Source organism: Phyllobates terribilis, unplaced genomic scaffold, assembly GCF_046119375.1.
Source record: "Phyllobates terribilis strain yellow unplaced genomic scaffold, ASM4611937v1 Scaffold_13__5_contigs__length_258822181, whole genome shotgun sequence".
Classification (NCBI taxonomy): Eukaryota; Metazoa; Chordata; class Amphibia; order Anura; family Dendrobatidae; genus Phyllobates; species Phyllobates terribilis.
This window is the reverse complement of record NW_027362773.1, coordinates 104,881,056-104,901,782: the sequence shown is the minus strand read 5'-3', so window position 1 is coordinate 104,901,782 and position 20,727 is coordinate 104,881,056. Positions and strand designations below refer to the sequence as shown.

The 20,727-nt window shown below is 43.8% G+C and overlaps 1 long non-coding RNA gene across 1 annotated transcript in view; it reads right to left on the bottom strand.

Moving 5' to 3' along the window:
* Nucleotides 1-9,647: 9,647 nt before the first annotated feature.
* Nucleotides 9,648-20,727, bottom strand: part of LOC141174540 (uncharacterized) — a 32,684-nt gene continuing 21,604 nt past the window's right edge. Inside the window, exons 2-4 of the long non-coding RNA XR_012252905.1 lie at nucleotides 14,418-14,616; nucleotides 12,113-12,202; nucleotides 9,648-10,054 (exon numbers count right to left, since the gene is read on the bottom strand). This is a non-coding gene — a long non-coding RNA (uncharacterized lncRNA). The remainder of the gene's footprint in view (nucleotides 10,055-12,112; nucleotides 12,203-14,417; nucleotides 14,617-20,727) is intronic.

The following is a 20,727-nucleotide window of genomic DNA, read 5'->3' as shown; positions in this document are numbered from 1 at the left end:
ATGGGGCAGATGTTTGACGATCCGAACCGTAGCCTTACAGCGGAGACGGTCCTGCTGAACTTGCGTCAAGGTAAGAGCCCAGTGACTGAGTATGCTATGGATTTTAGAAGGTGGGCCCAGGATACCCCCTGGAATAGTGCAGCAAAGTACTCAATATTCAAGAAGGGGTTGTCCAGTTCTATCAAGGATGAGCTTGCACATGCGGAGGCCACCACCGCTCTAGGCGACTTCATCAATCATTGTATTCGCCTAGATGCTCGCATCTCCGAACGAAGACTAGAAAGGTGGTCTGAGATGAACCGCAGCAATAAATCGCTTCTACCTTTCCTTCCCAAGGAGATTCTGGATCCAGGTCCACAGGAGTCCGCACCCGAACCGATGCAGGTAAATTCCCTACGAAGTCGAGCAAGTGACGAACGGAAGGAATTTCGTTTAAAGGAGAATTTATGTTTCTACTGCGGAAAGTCAGGACATTTTATTATCAATTGTCCCAGTCGTTCTCGCAGAATAACCTCAGCCGTGGTAGAACGCGACTTCTCAGACTCACACTCCGTTGTTTCTGAACCAGGGCCACCCGGAATTGCAGCAGCTGTTCCGGACTATGACTTTTCGGACATGAACTCTGTTACATCCAAAACGGTGCTACCTATCAATGCTGTTATTTTGTCTTCTGCAGTTTCAGACCTATACAGTAAGAAAAAAGACTCACATTGCTATCTCCCTATCAAGATCTGGATTGACTCACATTGGGTGAACAGTTCCGCCATGATAGATTCTGGGGCCAGCGGTAACTTCATGGACACCTCCTTTGCTAATGAATATGGAATCCGATCACAGAAAAGAACATCTTCTATTCTGATGGAGACTGTGGATGGCTCTCCTTTGGCCTCGGGGCCAGTGGACCTGTAGACTGAGCCCCTGAAGATTCTCATGGGAGATGACCACGAGGAGAAATTGCCCGTCCTTCTGATTTTCTCCCCACACTTCCCTATTATCTTGGGTTTACCCTGGTTGCAGGCTCAGAATCCCATTATTGACTGGGAGACCAAGAGATTGCGCTTCCCAGCTAGGGAGGTAATTTCTGGGCATTTGAGTGGACCATCTTCAGGCGACCCATCTTTGGATTTAAGGTTACCAGCAGTTTATAAAGAATTTTCGGATGTGTGCGATGAAAAGAATGCAGACAAGTTGCCACCACATCGCCCTTATGATTGTCCAATCGAGCTCCTACCTGCTGCTGCCATTCCCTTTGGAAATATTTATCCTTTGTCCAGTCCTGAGCTCAAGACCCTCAAAGAATACATTGATGAGAATCTGTCCAAAGGTTTCATACGCCCCTCATCCTCTCCAGCCGGTGCACCCATTTTTTTCGTTAAAAAGAAGGATGAATCCCTCAGACCCTGTGTTGACTACCGGGAAATTAACAAAGTGACCATCAAGAACCGCTACCCACTGCCATTAATTCCGGAGCTTCTCGAGAGAGTCCGTCAGGCCAAGGTCTTTTCAAAATTGGACCTACGCGGGGCATATAATCTAGTCCGTATAAGACCTGGAGACGAATGGAAGACAGCATTTAGGTCTCGATATGGACACTTTGAGTATCTGGTCATGCCATTTGGACTTTGTAATGCCCCAGCGACCTTCCAACATCTAGTAAACGATATCTTTAGAGATATTCTGGACCTTTTTGTCGTAATTTATCTGGATGATATTCTGATTTTTTTCTAGCTCCATGGAGGAACATCAGCAACATGTCGAGACTGTCCTGCAGCGTTTGAGGGAACACCATCTATACATCAAGTTGGGGAAATGTGAATTTCACAAGACTGAGGTCCAGTTCTTAGGATATGTAATTTCTCCACGGGGTCTGAGTATGGAGAACAGTAAGATCAAGTCGATTCAGGAGTGGCCGATCCCCAAGAACGTCAAGGAGGTCCAACGTTTCATCGGGTTTGCTAACTTTTACAGACGCTTTATCAAGAACTTCTCTGACATCATCTCGCCCATCACCCGGCTGACACAGAAGAAGACAGCGTTTATTTGGTCCCCTCAAGCCCAAGAAGCATTCTCGGCTCAAGATCAAGTTCACATCGGCACCAGTACTGATCCACCCTGATCCGGAACTCGCCTTCATTATTGAAGTAGATGCCTCAAACTGTGCCGTCGGGGCTATACTGTCCCAAAGAACAGGTGAGAAGAACTTACTTCATCCTTGTGCTTTCCTTTCCAAGCGACTGTCTCCAGCCGAAAAGAACTATGATGTAGGAAATAAAGAATTACTGGCTATCATCACCACCTTCAAGGAGTGGAGACATCTTCTCCAAGGAGCTTCACAGCCGATCATAGTCCTCACGGATCATCGCAACCTCGAGTTTATCAGGTCAGCAAGATGTCTGACCCCACAACAGGCCCGCTGGAGTCTTTTCCTTAACCAATTCAATTTTACAATCTCTTATAGACCAGGTTCTCGCAATGGAAAAGCAGATGCTTTATCTCGGATGTACTCCACTGATGCTGTTCCAGATGCTCCACCTAAGACCATATTTTCTGATCGCAATTTTGTAGGAGTCATTCATAATCAAGATTTGTTGCAGGTCATCAAAGAGGCTTACAACTCGGACTCTTTCCTGTCTCAGCTGTCTGATGAGGTAAGCCTTCTTTTTAGGAATGGAGCTTGGACCCGGGAACGGCGCCTCTACATTCCTGAGACCGTGAGGCTAAGAGTGTTGAGATTGGTTCATGACGTTAAGGTTGCGGGGCACAGAGGAATTCAGAAGACTCAAGAATTCTTATCTCGCTTCTTCTGGTGGCCAGGTTTTCGGAAAGATGTTCAGAAGTATGTTTCATCTTGTGAGGTATGTGCTAAATTCAAGATCCCACGTGCCTCCCCCACAGGTCTGCTACAGCCTTTGACGGTGCCGTCTCGCCCGTGGGAGCTCATTTCCATGGACTCTATTGTGGAACTGCCCACTTCCGAGGTAAAGAGTACGATTTTGATGGTGGTCTATCGCCTGACCAAGGCTGCCCATTTCATCCCTTGCTCCGGCTTACCCTCTGTGAAGGACACTGCTGACCTAATCATTCAGAACATCTTTCGTTTGCACGGGGTTCGGGATGAAGTTGTTTCTGACCGTGGAGTTCAATTTACTTCAAAGTTCTGACGAAGCTTTTGTTCGGCATTAGGCATTGAGGTTAATTTATCTTCTGCTTTCCACCCACAGTCCAACGGGCAGGCAGAACGTACCAATCAAACATTGGAGCAATACCTTCGCTGTTACGTTGGCCATTTACTAGATGATTATGTAAGACTACTCCCATTGGCTGAATTTTCATATAATAATGCCCAGAGTGCTTCCACCAAGCAGTCACCATTTTACGCTAACTTGGCATTCTTCACAGATTACCGGTAGATACATCGTTACCAGCAGTTGTCGACAGGATCTCTTCACTTCAGCAGAACCTTGAACTTCTGAAAGAGACTTTGGTTTCCGCACAAGATAGGTACAAGAAGGCAGCTGACAGATTTCGCAAACCAACACCAACATTCAAGGTAGGAGATTTAGTCTGGTTGTCTACAAAAAATTTAAAGATGAAGATCCCTTCCCCTAAGTTGGGACAGAAGTACATCGGTCCCTATAGGATCAATGGGTTGGTAGGTGCTGTTGCATGTCGCTTAAAACTCCCAAGAACTATGAGGATACATCCTGTCTTTCATACTTCCTTACTTAAGGCTGTAGTACCAAATCCTTTTCCAGGACGTTCATCTCCTCCTCCCAATCCCATTCTCGTGGATGGTCAAGAACAGTTTATCGTTGAGAGGATTCTGGACTCGAGAATCTACAGAAATCGGTTGCAGTACTTGATTAAATGGCAAGGCTATTCTTCAGAGGAGAATTCCTGGGAACCCATGGATAATATTACTGCATCCCTATTGATTGAGCAGTTCCATCAAAGGTACCCTGGCAAGCCTGGTCTGGGATCGTCCTGGGGCCGTTCTTGAGGTGGGAGTAATGTCAGGATCTAGGCCTGGAATCTGCTGTTTCTTTTGCCCTTAGTTAACATGGATCTTTATGTTTCACATCGGCCATCTTGCTTCCTGCCAAAGCTATATATAAAGTCAGCACCTGTTCTGTTTCCTTGCTTATGTATTATGTTTTGGACCTTGTTCCTCTGCAGTCTCAAGCCTGGACTTACGATCCCTGTTGGTCCTTTTCTAACGGCGGAGTCCTCTGCCGACCTGCACGTCTGGATCCCCGCCTGGTGACCGAGTGATTGCTAACACCCGACTTCAGAAATCTCCGACCTGACTACACCTGCGGTTATGTAAGAACTCCCGCCAGCTTGTGTTCCTCTGCTCTGCAAGAGAGTCTGTCAGTGCCGGACATCTTGGTGCTCTTATTGCTCAGTGACTTTGCATGCTATATTGCCGAGTGTAAGCTCTGCCGCTATTGTCTGTTGGATTGGCTAAAGACTCGTCTGAACTTCTATGCTGCATTGCATTCAAATCATCAATACAATATCGCTTGTTTACCCTTGTGTCTGCAGTCTCTTTGACCTAGCTACTGGTGTCCAGTTGTATCCACTAGTATCGTGACAGGAGGGGACTGTGGGGGTATCATACTGTGTGTGGGGAGCTGTAGGGGCATCATACTGTGTGGTAGTAGCTGAGGGGGCATCATACTGTGTGGTAGTAGCTGTGGGGGCATCATACTGTGTGGGGAGTATCATAATGTGTGGGGGGAAGGTGCTATGCAGGGGGCGATAAGTCATCAAGCTGTGTTGGGGGAGCAGTGGGGGCATCATACTGTGTGTGGGGAGCTATGAGGACAACGTATTGTGTGGAAGGTCTGTGGGGGCATCATTCTTTGTAGGGGGGTTGTGGGAGCATCATAGTGTGTGTGAAGGCCTGGGCTGCTTCATACTATGTTGGGTAGCTGTATGCCATCATACTGTGTGTTAGGGGCTGTGGAGGAATCATACTGTAGAGCATTATACTGTGGAGGGGTGTTGTAGGGGCATCATACTGTGTGTGGGTAGCTGTGGGGGCATCATATGTGCATTGGAAACTTTAACGGCATCATACTGTATGTGGGAATCTGTTGGAGGATCATATCATTTGTGGTGTGGCTGTATGACATCATACTGTATGTGGGGGGTTTAGGAGGATCATACTGTGACAGGGAATGTACTGTGGTGGCATCATATTGTGTATGGGGGAATTTACTGTGGGGACATCATACTGTGTGTGGAAGGCTGTGGGGCCATCATACTGTGTGGAGGGCTATAAGGTAACATGCTGTGTGTTCGGAGCTGTGGGGACATCATATGGTGTTGGAAGCTGTGGGTACATCATTATGTGTGTGGGGATCTGTATGAGCATCATACTTTGTGTGTGGGGGGGACTGTGGGGGTGTCATACTGTGTGTGGGGAGCTGTAGGGGCATCATACTGTGTGTGGAGATCTGTAGGAGCAGAATACTGTTTGTGTGGTGGCTATATGGTATCATACTGTATATGGGGGGCTTTTGGAAAATCATACTGTGTGTGGGTAATGTACAGCGGTGGCATCATGCTGTGTGGGGGTGCCTGTGAGGAAAATACTATGTGTGGAGAATTCTACTGTGGGAGCATCATACTATGTGTAGCATCTGTGGAGGTAACATACTGTATGTGTGAGGCTGTAAAGACATCATACTGTTTGAGGGGAGTATGTGGATGTCATACTGTATGTGGGGGATGTATGCAAGCAACATACTGTGTGTGGAGGGCCTGTGGGGGCATTATATTATTATATTGGGTATAAGGGGCATCATCCTGTATGAGGGAGGCTATGGGGGCAAAATTTTGTGGAGGGAGGGCTGTGAGAGTATCATATCTTGTGTGGGGGGGGCTGTAAGTACATTATAGTGTATGTGGGAGGCTGTGGGGCAAAATATTTTATGAGGCGACTGTGCGAGAATCATACTTTGTGGAGGAGCTGTGGAGTCATCATATTGTGTGTGAATCTGTGGGGCTATCATACTGTGTGGGGATCAGTGTGAGCATCATACTATGTGGGTGGGCTGTGGGGACAATAAATTCTGTGTGAGGCTCTGTGGGGGCATTATACTGTGGGAGGATGTTCTGTATGGGACTCATAATGTATGTGTGTGGGTATCATACCATGTGGATGTGGGGGGCACCATACTGTGTGTTGGGAGCTGTGGGGGCATCATATTGCATGGGAAGCTATGAAATAGAATACTGTGTGTGGGGGTATTCTACTGTGGGGCAATACTGTGTGTGGTGAGCTGTGTAGGCATCACACTGCGTGTGGGGGAATCATACTGTTCTCTGGCTGCTGTTTGGGCATCATACAAAGTGTGCTTGAGTTGTGTGGACCATCGTACTGTTTGGGTAGGGGGGTACTATGGCATATAATTCTGTCTGTAAGGGGTAATTTGGCGCCATTATGTATTATGCCATGTGGGAGGCAATGTACTGCGGTGGCATTATACTGAATGTGGGGGTATCATACTGTAAGGGGGGAATATACTGTGGGGGCATCATACTGTGTGTGGTGGGTAATGTGGGGGCAATGAAAGCAGTACCATATTTTGTGGGAACACTAATACGCTTCACTGGAGCAATACTTCTGTGTGGTCACATAAAAGGGACTGCACGCCGCAGTATGTGTCCCTCTTTTTTTATCTTCCAAAGTTGGGAGGTACTGTATGTCCTACCTGCAGACAAAAGCTCGAAACCTCATGCAAATAGAGCTTTACTCAGAATGATGCAGCATTTCAGAGAAAACATAGTTAGAAAAATAGCCAGATAATAAATCTTTTCCTACATGCTAATAGATTTTGGATGAAGTGTGACACATCCCTGCTATATAAATCAGTGCAGCGCCATGTTACCATCAGTTTCACTGTGGAAAGGGATTAGAACGGAGCTCGGCCAATTAACCTCTCCGTTGGAATGATAGGTTTTCATTCAAAGTTAAAAGAAAATTGCTGATTGGTTGTTGTATTTCGGTTGCAAATTTTCAGCAAATATTATCAGATGAGTCTTAGCATTTAATGGAAGACAGTAGGCATAGTGTGCCATCTTGTGGAAACATAAGATATTTACACAGGCATTTTGCAACATAACCACAAAATAATAAAAGCTTAGTTCATTATATTGGAGTATAAATGCATTTTTTTAAAAAATTTCCACTTTTTTAACACATAAAACTCTCTGTGTATTTCCTTTATTTGTTACAGTTGTTCAATTCCTCTGTCTAAAACTATCCAAAGTATCGAAGGACAGAAATCTGTCCAGGTCCAAGTGAGGCTCTACTTTTACTCTTTCCACCTCTAATAGCAAAAACCCTTTTGTTAATAATAATAAAAATAATAATAATAATAATGATGATGATGACAACAATAATAATAATATCAATGATAATAAATATTTACAGAATTGTTTTATTTGCATGATTGTTTACAAACAATGGAAAATAACTCTAAGCGAGCGAAGCCTTCAGAATACAGACTGATGTGATCTACAAGCTCCTGATATTTTATTTGCATTAATCCTTAGAAATCTCTTTGGAACCAAATGTTTCTGTGGGTTTAGATGTTACTAATACCCAGATTAATTGTAAAGTAATCCTCTTCGGTAGACTAAAGCTAAAATAATGCAGCTGAATATCCACTGCACGATGGCTAAGTAACAAGTTTGCACCGGTAAATGTGCTTTACGCTTTTGGAGTTTACTTACACTAGCACTGTCCCTTTAAACAGCTCTCCAAGACGGAGATGGATGGAAATCTTCTGGAAACAGCAACAAGTTTTCCCGATCAGCACTCAGCAGTGCTCTATGGCGCTCAGACAGCTCCAAGTAGGCTCTATAGTTACAGCACTAACTGTCCAAGCAGTTTCATATCTGCAGCAGGTCAATTCTTTCAGCATTTTTGCAGTGTTTTTTAACCCACTCTAATGACTGGGGAAAAACATATAAAAAATGCCTGTTTTTTATGCAGCATTTTTTCTGCCAAGAAACACGTTTTGATGCAGAAATGGCTGCAGCAAATACTTCATGTGTGCACATACCCTAGTAAAGAGTTTTTGCAGTATATTTCCTCAGCAATAGAGATAAGCGAACTGGAACTTTAAAGTTAAACTTCACCCGGAAGTCCGTTTGAGAGATCCAAAGTTAGGGTCCCCATTGATTTGAATGGGGTTTGGGTTCTGGTTCGAGTTCCGGTACTGTTATGGTACCCGAACTGAACTTTGGACTAAAGTTTGTCTGGGTACCAGAGCCCAAACTGCCATGGGTCCGCTCATCCCTACTCAGTGGAGATGAGTGAACCCGAAGTTTAAAGTTTGGCGTTCATACCGGACAGTCGGTGTCCAGTGCAAAACGCCGAACACAGACTTCACCCGGAAGTCCGTTGTAATGTTTGGAGTTCAGGGGCAGCTAGAGAGAAAGAACATTTTCCAGATTAAAAGTCCTGGTCCCCATTGTTTTCAGTGGGGTTCGGGTTCTGGTTAAAGTTCAGGTACAGTTCTGGTACCCAAACCGAACTTTGAAATAAAGTTCAGGTTGGGAACCAGAATTCAAACTTCCACAGATTCGCTCACCCCTACTACTCAGCAATGAAATCCCCTATTAGTAAAGTGCATGAGTGGTATCTAAAAATTTAAAAAACGTATAAAAAAAATTATATATATATAAGAAAATCCCTTCCCCAATTAAAAATGTCATAAAATGACTCATATTGTTCTATTAAATTATCACATTATTTAACCTGCACGGTGAACACCACATGAAAAAAAATCTAAAACCGCCGCTGCAGGTTGAACGTTTCCCAAAATAAAAAGTGACCGAAAAGTTGCATGTTTCTAAAAATGGTCCCAACACTACAGGTTGTCTCGCAACAAAAAAGTCCTCGTACGGCTCCATCAGCAGAATAATAAAATAATGTTCTGGGTCTTGGCATATGACAGTGCCCCAATAAAAGACTAAGTGTTTTACTGTGCATGAATATTAAGACATAAATACATAAAAAATGTTGGTACTGCTTCAATAACACCGAGCCGCAGAGAAAATGTATTACTTATGTCATACTGTGAACGCTTAAATAAAAAACCTAGAACTATGCCACAATTGCTGGGGTTTTTTTCCCAAAAAATGGAGTAGGTTATGGTTTTCAGAATATCGAGTCACCAAAATAATTTAAATAAACTAATATTTTGCAGTGCAAAAAAAAAAAAATAATAATTAGTAATTAAATTTGGTATTGTCACAGTCATATTGACCCCGGAAGAGGTAATCATCACCTACAGATACAAACTTACATGTAATTTTGAAAGTGGATCTTTCACCAGAATTCACAATACATTATCAGACTTTTTTGTTTAGATATTACGTAGATTCTTTTAAACCTGATGAGGCTGGTGTACTTACTTTGAAAACACATTCAATTATATTGAATAATATATAGATATTAAACATATAATATATATAGTTAAACAATATATATTATGTATATTTTTATTATATATAATATTATTTTTAATATAATTATTAATAGTATATTATATAAATTTAAAGATATAACATATTCAAGAATATTTCATCCTTTGTGAAAGTTTTAACCTATTACTTTGCTTGTGCCTTGGACCGATGTCTGCCAGATTATGGTGGAAAATCGGTAGTAGCAGGGAGGCTCCGTCTTATTTGAGCTGACCATGTTCCTCCAACATATTGCTCATGTATTTTTCACATTCATCGAAAAAAGTTCTGGTAATCTTTTCATTTGCTTAAATAAAGAATGTTAGATGTAATAAAATGTATCTTAACATAGAGAAGGCAACAAGAATTCACAGTTTGGGTTAGACGGCTGGGAGACTCCTCTTGCTCTTGGTTTCATCATGAATATCTTCTTGATGGCTTTGCTCACTAAGCTCTAAAGCAAAATAATCCTGCCAGTTTTCGGGTATTATCACCAACGCTGTTCCAATGCCAATAGCCGAGATCCCCATCAACTTCCCAGTAGATGGAACTTCCCACTGGTGATCCATAGCTGAGAAAACAAAGTAATAAAACCATATGTGTGTGTATAAATTCATATGTACTGTGAGTCAAAAACAACCTCTTGAATTAAGGAGTTAAAAAAAATAAGAAGTCAAAAAAACAAAGATGTAAGAGGCCGGCACACCCATTTTCAACCATTTCACATTGGACAAGTTGCGAGAGGACTCTCCCATTGGTGGAGGAGATTTAGTCCCATCCTCAATAAAGGCTCCTTTGATTTAGGTAAATTATAGGATGTTCTTTTGCATATAATCTGTAATATTTTGTACTTTATAGATTGCCATGATGATTTATGTGATGTAACCTGTTTTGGGTGATGTTTTGGTGACGCTGAGTCACTCCTCACAGACAAGCCATGAGTTGGAATAGTCAATGAGTCCAAAGTCAATAGCCATGAAGGTACGTCATAAACAGAGGGAAGAGACAAAGGTGTAGTCAGTAGGGATGGGCGGATCGATGGAGGTTCAGGTTCTGGTACCTGACCTGAACTTTTGAGAAAGTTTGGTTGGGGTACCAGAACACTACCTGAACTTCTACCAGAACCAGAACCCCACTGAAAATAATGGATACCCAAACTGCTAAGAAACATTCATGTTCGGGTTCGCCTATCTCAAGTAGTCAGGTAACGGTCCAAGGTCAAAATACCGGGAGGATAGCGGATCAGAGAAAAGGATTAGACAAATGGATGGTCAAAATGAGGTCCAAGGACGGGGAACAATAGATCTATGAGGAAGGCACTAGGTTCCCGGGGAAACAAACCACACAAAGCTGAAGCTATAGCTGACAACTATCTGGGACTGCCAGTTCAGTTAAATAGCTGAAAAATCAAGGGAACAGGGAGCATTTGTCTAGAGCTCAGCACCTCCCAGTCTCAGTTTGGACAGCCGAGCTGTCAACAAAAACACAGACAGCTCAGCACGCCCCTGCACCAGACTGGATGACTGAGCTGTCAATCACTGCGTCCTAAGATATACTGAGGGGTGGAATTGTTACAGTTTTGACTAATGTGTGTTGCCTACTTAAGCCACATGATTCTGGCAAGATTGGGCAAATATTCCAGGTACATCTTGGTTGGCAAAGTTGCACTCAATAACATGAGTCCATAGTTATATAGGGTAAGGTCCCAATACATGGGACATGCAATTGTTGGATATGTTCAACATGTTATGAAATAGGATATTAGCGCTTTTGGGCAAAGCAGTCTATAGAAGAGTCAGACCAGTAAAAGCCAAATAATACCTTGATCCGGTGTGTGTGTACATGAGCCATCCGAGACAGACCATAGTGAGGGGTAGCAGACTGTGTTATAGAATTTAGTGGCTAGCCTATGTGGACGCTCTAGCTTGTAGGCGGTTACTCAAGAGGGTAACCTTGCGTGCTGAAATAGCCACACGTTTTCAAAGAACAAACTGTAAGCTGCCCAATTTGCCTTGTGGTCAAAACCATATATTGTATTAGAGAGAGCAGCAGGTGGGTTCAGGTTCACATGGTTCTGGTCTGGTGGCCACAGACTGAAAACATGGACACTGGACCAGGGTCGCTTGTATCTTTTTGTTCAACTCTAGTCAGAAGTTTACATTAATCCTACATTACCTACAGACAGCCCAATGTTTATATTCATAGAGGACTGTTAAAGTTCCAATCTGGAATATTCAAGTTCTCCGCACCACCGAGTGTGATCTGCATCCACTAAGCTTAACAGAGCCACCTAAAATAAACTGTAACCACCAAGCTTATTGTGCCTCTTGTGTGATCTGTAACCGTCAAGTGTTTTGTGCCGCTTTTGTGGAAAGAAAAGTCTTCTGTTGGTCATCAACAATCTCTTCAACCATCTTGTGCCATCTAAATAGGTGTTGCCAAAATCCAGGCTTCAATAACAACCCTATTCACATGGTAAAACATTTTTGTTCAGTTTCAGAAACTTCTGAAACCAATCTGCCATGTATGAATGTACCCTTATGAAGCTCTGAAGAGTTAAATAAAAAAAAGTGCCATACAAAGGCAGGTGAGAGGAAATGTAACTGTCTACAAGAAATACACAGCTTACCTGCTATAATTGCCACACTGAGATAGACGCCTAGAGAAACTCCAGATGTGGGTAAGACTTGACTTCCTATTTTCTCTACTAATTGAAACACTGGAGACAAAAAAAGAGCGAATTCAACACTCTCAGTTGGAAGCTTTTCCATCAACTAAACTTCTACAAACTTATTTTGATTGACATTGTTGCTCCGCAGCACTGGAGCCCTAGACAACATCTGCCAGGAGTTTATATGTTCTCCGTACATTTATATGGGTTTCCGCTAGATATTATTTTAATTTTTCCCCACATCCCTGGAACATTCTGATACTGCAAGTTTTTGTCTTTTGTATTTTATTTTTTGTTATGCTATTAAAGTAACTGCATCTTACTTTGTGACACATAGGGCTATTTTCCCACAAATAGTATGTGGTTATAGGGTTTTTAATAAGTAAGTACTTAATATTTCAAGATAAACTCAACTTAAAATAAAATTTATATTTATGTTGGAACTAGAAATTTAGACGGATCATTATTAGGGTTTTTAATACTCTATGATGCATTTTAGCCAAGTGAAGTAGCGCAATTAATTCACACAGCATCGATGTAACGGGTGTGTCAGAAGTGACAGACAGTCGCCCTGCAGTTGGTTGCAGGAGATCTCTTCGCTTGGCATTACAGACACCTTCTTAGAAGCTGTCTCTCTAGGACCCAGCGGCTACGTTCCTCTTGCTAATTAACACCCTGGCCTGGGTGTATAAATACCTGCTGTTTGCTAGAGGGAGGTGACAGCGATACTCACATGATCCTTTGTGAAGGTTTGGAGCTAGTACAGTACTTCTTCCTCTCTGGTACTAAGAGCACGTGTGTTCATGTCTCAGAAATCGACTAAAGCTAAGCTATCTGCCCTTGTTTGTTTCCCCTTGTTGCCTTTAGTTGTCAGTGGGGATCGACTAGTGCTCATCCCCTCCCTTCCCTAGCCAGGGCCAAACGCCACGGAAAGACAGGGCGAGGTTCCTGTGCAGCAATTGGTGTGGAACCAATATAGGGACGTTAGGGAAAACAGGGTGATATAGGTCAGCCTAGAAGGTCTCCACTACCCCCTTTCCCTAGAGTCTGGGCCCCCTTTTCCCCCTTTCTTTCGTGTTGCACTTAGTCTTTCCCACACCCTGCATGACAATCGAGCGGCGCGAGTCTGCTCCATTTATCATGAGGACAGGCGCTTAGTATGTTTTTAGCCTATCCTGGATGATATTATACTGTGTAAGGGGCAAAGTAGCGACATCATACTGTGTGAGAAACACTGTGGTGGCATTATAATATATGAGGGGCACAGTGGGGCATCATACTATGTGGAAGGGCATCATGGAAGTGTCAAACTGCATGGGTGGGCTTCATTCTAAATGGGAGTCATAAGAGTGATATTATAGAGGATGGGAAAGCTGAGCTTTACTAGTGGCATTATTTCTGTGTTGGGTGCACAAAACGGGTTACAGGTGTGTGATGCCTGAAGAATGGTCAGTAGTGATGAGCGCAAGTTCTCGTTACTCAAGTTTGCCGAGGGTGCACAGTATGCGCAGAGTCTCCGCTTCCGTATGTTTCGCAGCTGTTAGACATGCGCAAAACATGCGGGATTGCCCGTGTATGTCAGGCAATCCCCATGTATGTCAGGCAATCCCCATGTATGTCAGGCAATCCCGGCATGTTTTGTGGCTGTCTAACAGCCACGAAACATACGGCTGCGGGGACTCGAACATGTCACTTAAGCATCCACGATACTTGGTGCATACCCGAGCATCCTAGGCAAACTCGAGTAACAAGCACTCGTGCTCATCACTAATGGTCAGGTCACTACTCTTAGCCACTTCATGGCTTTTGTGAAAAAAGACAGAACATGTGCACAGCAATTAATTTTTACATTGCTGTGCATATGTCCATTCGTTTGGGCATTTTTTCAGCGCTTTTTCAAGCAGGTTCCAAGTCTGAAAAAGATGTTGTGTGTCCGTACTCTAAAAGGATTACTTCTAAATTTAGGTTAGAGAATCAATGGTTGATCGGGGAGGTCTGAACCCCAGGACCCGCTCCCATCAGCACAATGAGGGGGCTGTGGGACTTTTGTTAGTGCCATATCCCCATCACAGTCCCATTCAAGTGAATTGTTCTTTAAAAACTTTAAATAACCAGTAACTTTTTGCTATGAATGACAAATACTTGACTAAATATTCAAATGTATCTTTTATAATGTAAAGTTAAATGCTTGATACATTATTTCAAAATATTATAAAACAAGGACACACATGGTAAGATATAACACTTATGGATTGGAACTTACAAAAGAAGATGATTACTGTCACACACAGATATTCCACGTATGGTCCTGCTGACCCCTCAGGGACCTCCTCCGCCTTTTGTTGAAGATATATTAGTAGAGGAACCCACCACAGGAAAAGACCACTGCAAACACTACACAGCCCCAAAAACGTAGCAGCATCCAGGTAGTTCAGTCTACCAATAAGAAGGCGAAACAGGACCTGTGGCCACAAGGAGATTTACCATTATATTTGTTATCCATCTGTTTGTTTGGCTTAAAAGTAGGAAATTACTGTTTTTTATAGGTAAAGAACAAGTTTTATTTGATCCTACCAGGTATTTTATATAATTTACCTACTGAAAAGTAACAGGTTTTGGGTATCACTTATACTTGTGAAGGAAACAGGCTCGGACTGGCCCACAGGGGGAACAGGTAAATCTACCGGTGGGCCACCCACCCCTCTAAATGACCAGTAGTTGGCACAATACACTTGATTCACTATACACAGACAGAGACATCATCTCATCATTCATTTAACAAGCTACACAGTTTATTATTATTATATAGAAGTAAAGGTAAATTTGTGAATGAGGGTAATGTAATATCTGCATGTAGCTGAACAATCAGCCCTTCAGAGTCAATATTACTGGTGGGCTGTTGGCATCCCAATCGAACACCGGGAGGAAGCACATACACTATATGGAGAAAAGTATTGGAAACATGTCTAAATTATTGAATTCTGGTTGATCATTCAGTCCGATCGCACCTTTGTATATAACCTCCAGTCCTATTGTTCCCCAATGTATAACCTCTGGCCCCATTGCCCCCTGGTGTATAACCTCTGGCCCCATTGCCCCCTGGTGTATAACCTCTGGCCCCTCTGCCCCCTGGTGTATAACCTCTGGCCCCATTGCCCCCTGGTGTATAACTTCCGGCCCCTCATCTCTGATGTATAATATCCGGCCCTTTGTATATAATATCCAGCCCTCCGCCATGCCGCCTGCCTTTACTATCATCTGACAGAACGGCCGGTGGTGCAGAGCTCAATGATACTCAATGAGAAGCAGAGGGCAGAAAAGTCACCAACATTCTGCTGACTCCATAACTGCAGAGTCCAGACCTACTCTGGTATAACATCAGCACAAACACAGCACCCCCACCGGGACCTTCATGGCCCAGCAGCTGCATGCAGCCTTACATCACCAAGCACAATGCTGAGCGTCGGATGGAGTGGTGTAAGGCCGTCACCACTGGACTCTGGAGGAAATGTGTTCTGTGCAGTGACGGATCACACTTCTGTAGATTGTGTCTGGCTTTGGTGAATGCAAGAAGAACGTTAGCCCCTGACTACATTGGGCCTGCTGCACAGTTTGGTGGAGGAGGGATAATGCTTTTGGGGGAGTGGGATTGTTATTACTTGTCATAAAACCTCCTGAAGGTGTAATATGTAGGTGCCCCAATACTTTTGTGCATATAGTTACATATCACTGATCACAGTCTAACACATGATCAAAAAACACAAAAATCATCTCTGAACAGATATGTAGTAAGAAGGGCACATTGTGGTGGTAATATTCCTGCAGAACTTATAAGAAGACTCATACTGTAAATAATCTTATCATTGCCATCTGTAACTGTGGGATGGGCTGACATCTACTTCTCATTGTGTAGGCTGCTATCGTAATCAGTCCTCACTTCATTTTTATGTTGATCTCATGAGGATAGATTTGTCCTATCGGGCATGCAACATAAAATCATGTCAGTCCCTCGTTAGCATCCAGTAGACGTATCAGCGGCACCCAGTAGATGTTCTGCGGCAGAACAAATGGCTAAAGGTTAAACAATACATTTCTAAAGCAAAGTCCGGAATGTGATAGACGTTCACAGTTTGCTGTATTACTTCAATTGATGCAGTCACAGCCGCTGCAGAGATCGGCAGAATGTGACCGCTTTGTGCCTCCTCTTCAGGGCTCTCAGCGTAGGACATCATCACCACCCCGGCCATACAACAAATCATAGCAACAACCTATGAGCAAAGAGAACGCAGAGCTGCAAGTTAATGCAGACCATTCAAAAGCAAAGTGCCCATTTCATTAGGAGGCGTGTACCTCTTTAATGAATTTGGGGTGTGTTTTAACTGCTGTGCGCTACCGCCAGAATTTTTTGGGTGCGCATGGCCAAGTCCCTTCCTGTCCAAGCTCCACCTGCTTTTCAAAAAGTTGGCGGAGCTGGCCGGGACTGTCGTAAAAGTATCAAAAGTCAGAAAATTTTGGGCAAACATTTTAGGACATGTCAAGCAGTTTTACACATCCTCATACATTGTAGGGCTACTGTGTGGCGTCATAAAGTATGGGGGCCCCTGACACAGTGGGGTCCTCATACATTGTAGGGGCATCATAAAGTGTGGGGGCCCTTCATATTATGGGGAGGGGGTCCTCAAACATAGTTGGAGCTTCTGTGGGAGCCCTCAGAGCATGGGGGCAATTATACAGTTTGGGGCTAATGCGGGGGCCATCATATACTGTGGGCGCTAATGTGGGGGCCATAATACAGTTTGGGGACTTCTATGGGGGCCATTATACCGTGTGGGAGCTAATGTGGGGGCCATTATGCAGTTTGGGAACTACTGTGGGGCCATTATACATTGTGGGAGCTAATGTGGGGGCCATTATACAGTTTGGGGACTACCATGGGTGTAATAATACAGTGTGGAGACTACTGTTGGGGGCCCTCATACAGTCTGTTGACATCATACAGGGTGGGGGCCATTATACAGTGTAGGGTCAATCATACAGTGTGGGGACTATTGAGAAGTCCATTCCATCATACATTGTAGAAGCTAATGTGGGGGCCATTTTACAGTGTGGGGGCTACAGTGGGGGCGCTCACAGTGTGGGGGCTACTGTACGGGCCATTATACAGTGTGAGAGCTAATTTGAGGGCTATTATACAGTTTGGAGGCTATTGTGGGGGCCATCATACAGTATAAGGACTATTGCGTTGGTCATTATACTGTGTTTTGGTGGAGCAGTGACATCATACAATATATAGGGCAGCTGCATGGTTATCATATTGTGTATACGGGAGCAGTGGGCCCATCATACTGTGTATAGGGGAGCAGTGGGCTCATCATACTGTGTATAGAGGAACATCGAGCCCAACATACTGTGTATAGGGAAGCTGTGTTCCCATCATACTGTGTATATGGGAGCTGTGGGGGCATTATACTGTGTATAGGGGAGTGGTTGGCCCATCATACTATGTATAGGGAAGTTGTGGGCCCATCATACTGTATAGGGGAGCTGTTGTCCCATCATGCTATGTATAGGGAAGTTGTGGGCCCACCATACTGTGTACAGGGGAGCTATGTTCCCACCATACTGTGTATAGTGAAGCTGTGTTCCCACCATACTGTGTATATGGGAGCTGTGGGGGCATTATACTGTCTATAGGGGAGCTGTTGGCCCATTATACTGTGTATAGAGAAGTTGTAGGCTCATCATACTTTGTATAGGGGAACTGTGGGCCCATCATACTGTGTATTGGGGAGCTGTACATTGGTGGACTTAGGGGACATTAATAAATGTTAAATGGGCACTTAAGCATTATTGCTATAAGGGCACTCACAGTATTGTGACCGTCAAAGGTACACGTGGGGCATTATTACTTTCAAGGGGCAAAATGTGGACCCTGTTTTCTAGGGCACTTGCATCGGGCATTAATATTTTCTAGGGGTCAATTTTACCATCTAGAGGGCACAGAGGAGGCATTTTACTTTATAAGAGGCACAGTGGTGGCATTACTATGTGGGGCAGTAAGAGGAGCAATGTTTTTGTACCACACAGCAGGTGCAGTAACAGGGACACATACAGCAGCAGCGGTGGCTCAGCAGGAGTAGGATCAGGAGTTTGTGCACGTTGGGAATAGATGTGGATGATGCTGGAAATGTGAGAAGTCAGATGTGTCTGTTGTAATGTCTGCAGATGAGTCCTGGCTGGAGAAGTTGTCATGTCGGTCTGGGCCAGATGGAAAAGACGAGAAAAGTGAACAACTCCATCAGAAATAATGTCAGCTGTAAGCTACTATCAATAACTGTCTTGTAATCACTTGTATGTTCTGCAGGACTGATATCTGCCTCTGTATGGTGGTATCATTGGTGTTGTTTGGACTTTGTATAGAGATTTTTTTTAGTAACACCACGGTCATTTGTTGAGGTTCCCCTATACCCACAATTAAGGTGCACCACTGTAGTTGTAATCAGGGTTACCCCGTTAGGGGCCCAATCAGATGTTTCACCCCTCCCCCACACGCTCCTAAGCTGATCCTATGCCTCTGAATTTAGGGTTTGATTTCTTGGAAACTTTTTTTTAAAACCCTAATACAAATAATGGCAAATATATATATATATTTTTTGCCAACTACCATAATGAAAACTCTCCTCTATGTTCGGATAGCTACTGTGTTATTTAACATTTACGGAATGCTTACAAAAATGAACCACCCGAAATGCTACATACACAGCCCTTTATTGTGTATGCAAAGTGCATTGTATTATTTCAATCAGATTTGTATTTTTTACTATCCCTTTCTTGAAATGTTGCAGTTTTCACACTGTTCACTCGCAATAGCCTGACTTTTGCTCTTTTCTGCAGATCATCTGTTAGCTTTGCTGTGTAGAACTGATACAGGTTCAGCAGAAGATGGGTATTTAAAGGGTTTTTCCATTATTTTTTGAAACCATGTTGGTATTGATACAAAAAAGAAAGGATCACCTACTCAACCACCATCGCTCCTCTGCACTGTCGCCTGGGTCTCCACCCGCCTCCTCGCTTCCTCTTTCCTTGGGGGATGTCACTTATTCACTGCAGCCAATCAGCAACCACTGATCACATTCTGTCTGAGCATCATGAGAGATTGTTTCTTGTGGTTTGGATAGAAAGCAAAGGCTGCAGCCAATCTAGGGGTGGACATATCATTGGTACAACCTGGGCTGCCGCACAGGGCCCAAGAGGTAAGGGGGCCATTTTCCACTTGCATAGCAGGTGGAATTATGCATTATGATGAGCTATTGGGTTGCAAAGGGCCCATATATCATTCTTGTACAGGGTCCCTCTTCTGTCTGTGATTGCCATTGAGCCAATAATTGGCCACTGATTGACTGCAGTGGTCATGTGATGTCCCCAGGAAGAGGAAGTCATTAGACCAGCCGGAAAAGCAGGTGGCGGAACAGCAGGAATCCAGTAGGACATTATCCCATCTTTTTTGCTTTAATAACCCCATAGAACCACATTTATTATAAAAAGTAGTGGACAACCCCTTTAAGACATTGAGACACACTGGGACTTTTATATGGCACTCTTGGTAGATTTTTGTAGCAGAGTGGATTTCTATGACATGATTATATTGCACTACTTACTCTGGTCCCCATAAATTGGTCCCTTAGAATGGTCCAAGAGAGAAGATAACAGACAGCCTTGTTGCAGGAATAAAGAGCAGCTACTTCCGAGGTGCACAGGCTGCGTAAAGCAAGAAAGTAGAGGGAGTGGGCAAGGAGAGACAAACTACAGATTGGAAGGATTCTTTTTATCACCAGCACTGTGGTAACAGAATGAGGACCAAGTTTCCAGCTACGGGAATTGAGGGTGAGGGGCAAAAAAAGGAACAGAATAGAGAAGATAGATAAGACAATTACATGTATATAGTCAGGCTCGGACTGGCCCACAGGACGGCAGGAGAATCCTCCGGTAGGCCGCCCCTGTGAAGGAGTGCTAATGAGTAGTGTTATTACACTTGATTCACAATCATTTATTAAACAAGCTAACCAAATTAATATTACATAGAAGCAAAAGTATATTTGTGTAGTAGAGTCAGGTTATTTTTGCATGTAGTTGAACAGTGGGCACAAGAATCAAAGTTACTGGTGAGCCTTTGTCAACCCAGTCCGACACTGTATATAGTATATGACTCGACCCCTGGGCCGTGGGGCACCCGGAACCGGGCTTCAGTGAGATGATGGGGGTAGTAGTGGCAACCCGATCCCGTGGCTCAGGGTGGTCAATCCAAATGCTGTGGCATTCTATTTTTAAAGCTATGGATGTCCGACTATGCCACCCATGGATTGCGGTCAGAGATAACCTCTGCTGCAGGGCAGACCGCTGAGGCTGGTGTTGGTGTGCAGCACTGGGATGGGATAACTCCCCACGGGAAGAGTGTAGCCTCAGGGCAGTGTAATAGGATACTGGGGGTGATGGTGCAGATGCAGCAGAAATCACACAGAGTCCAATAATGCAGTCCAGGGTCTTTTACTGCAGATGTTATTACTGACCCAATA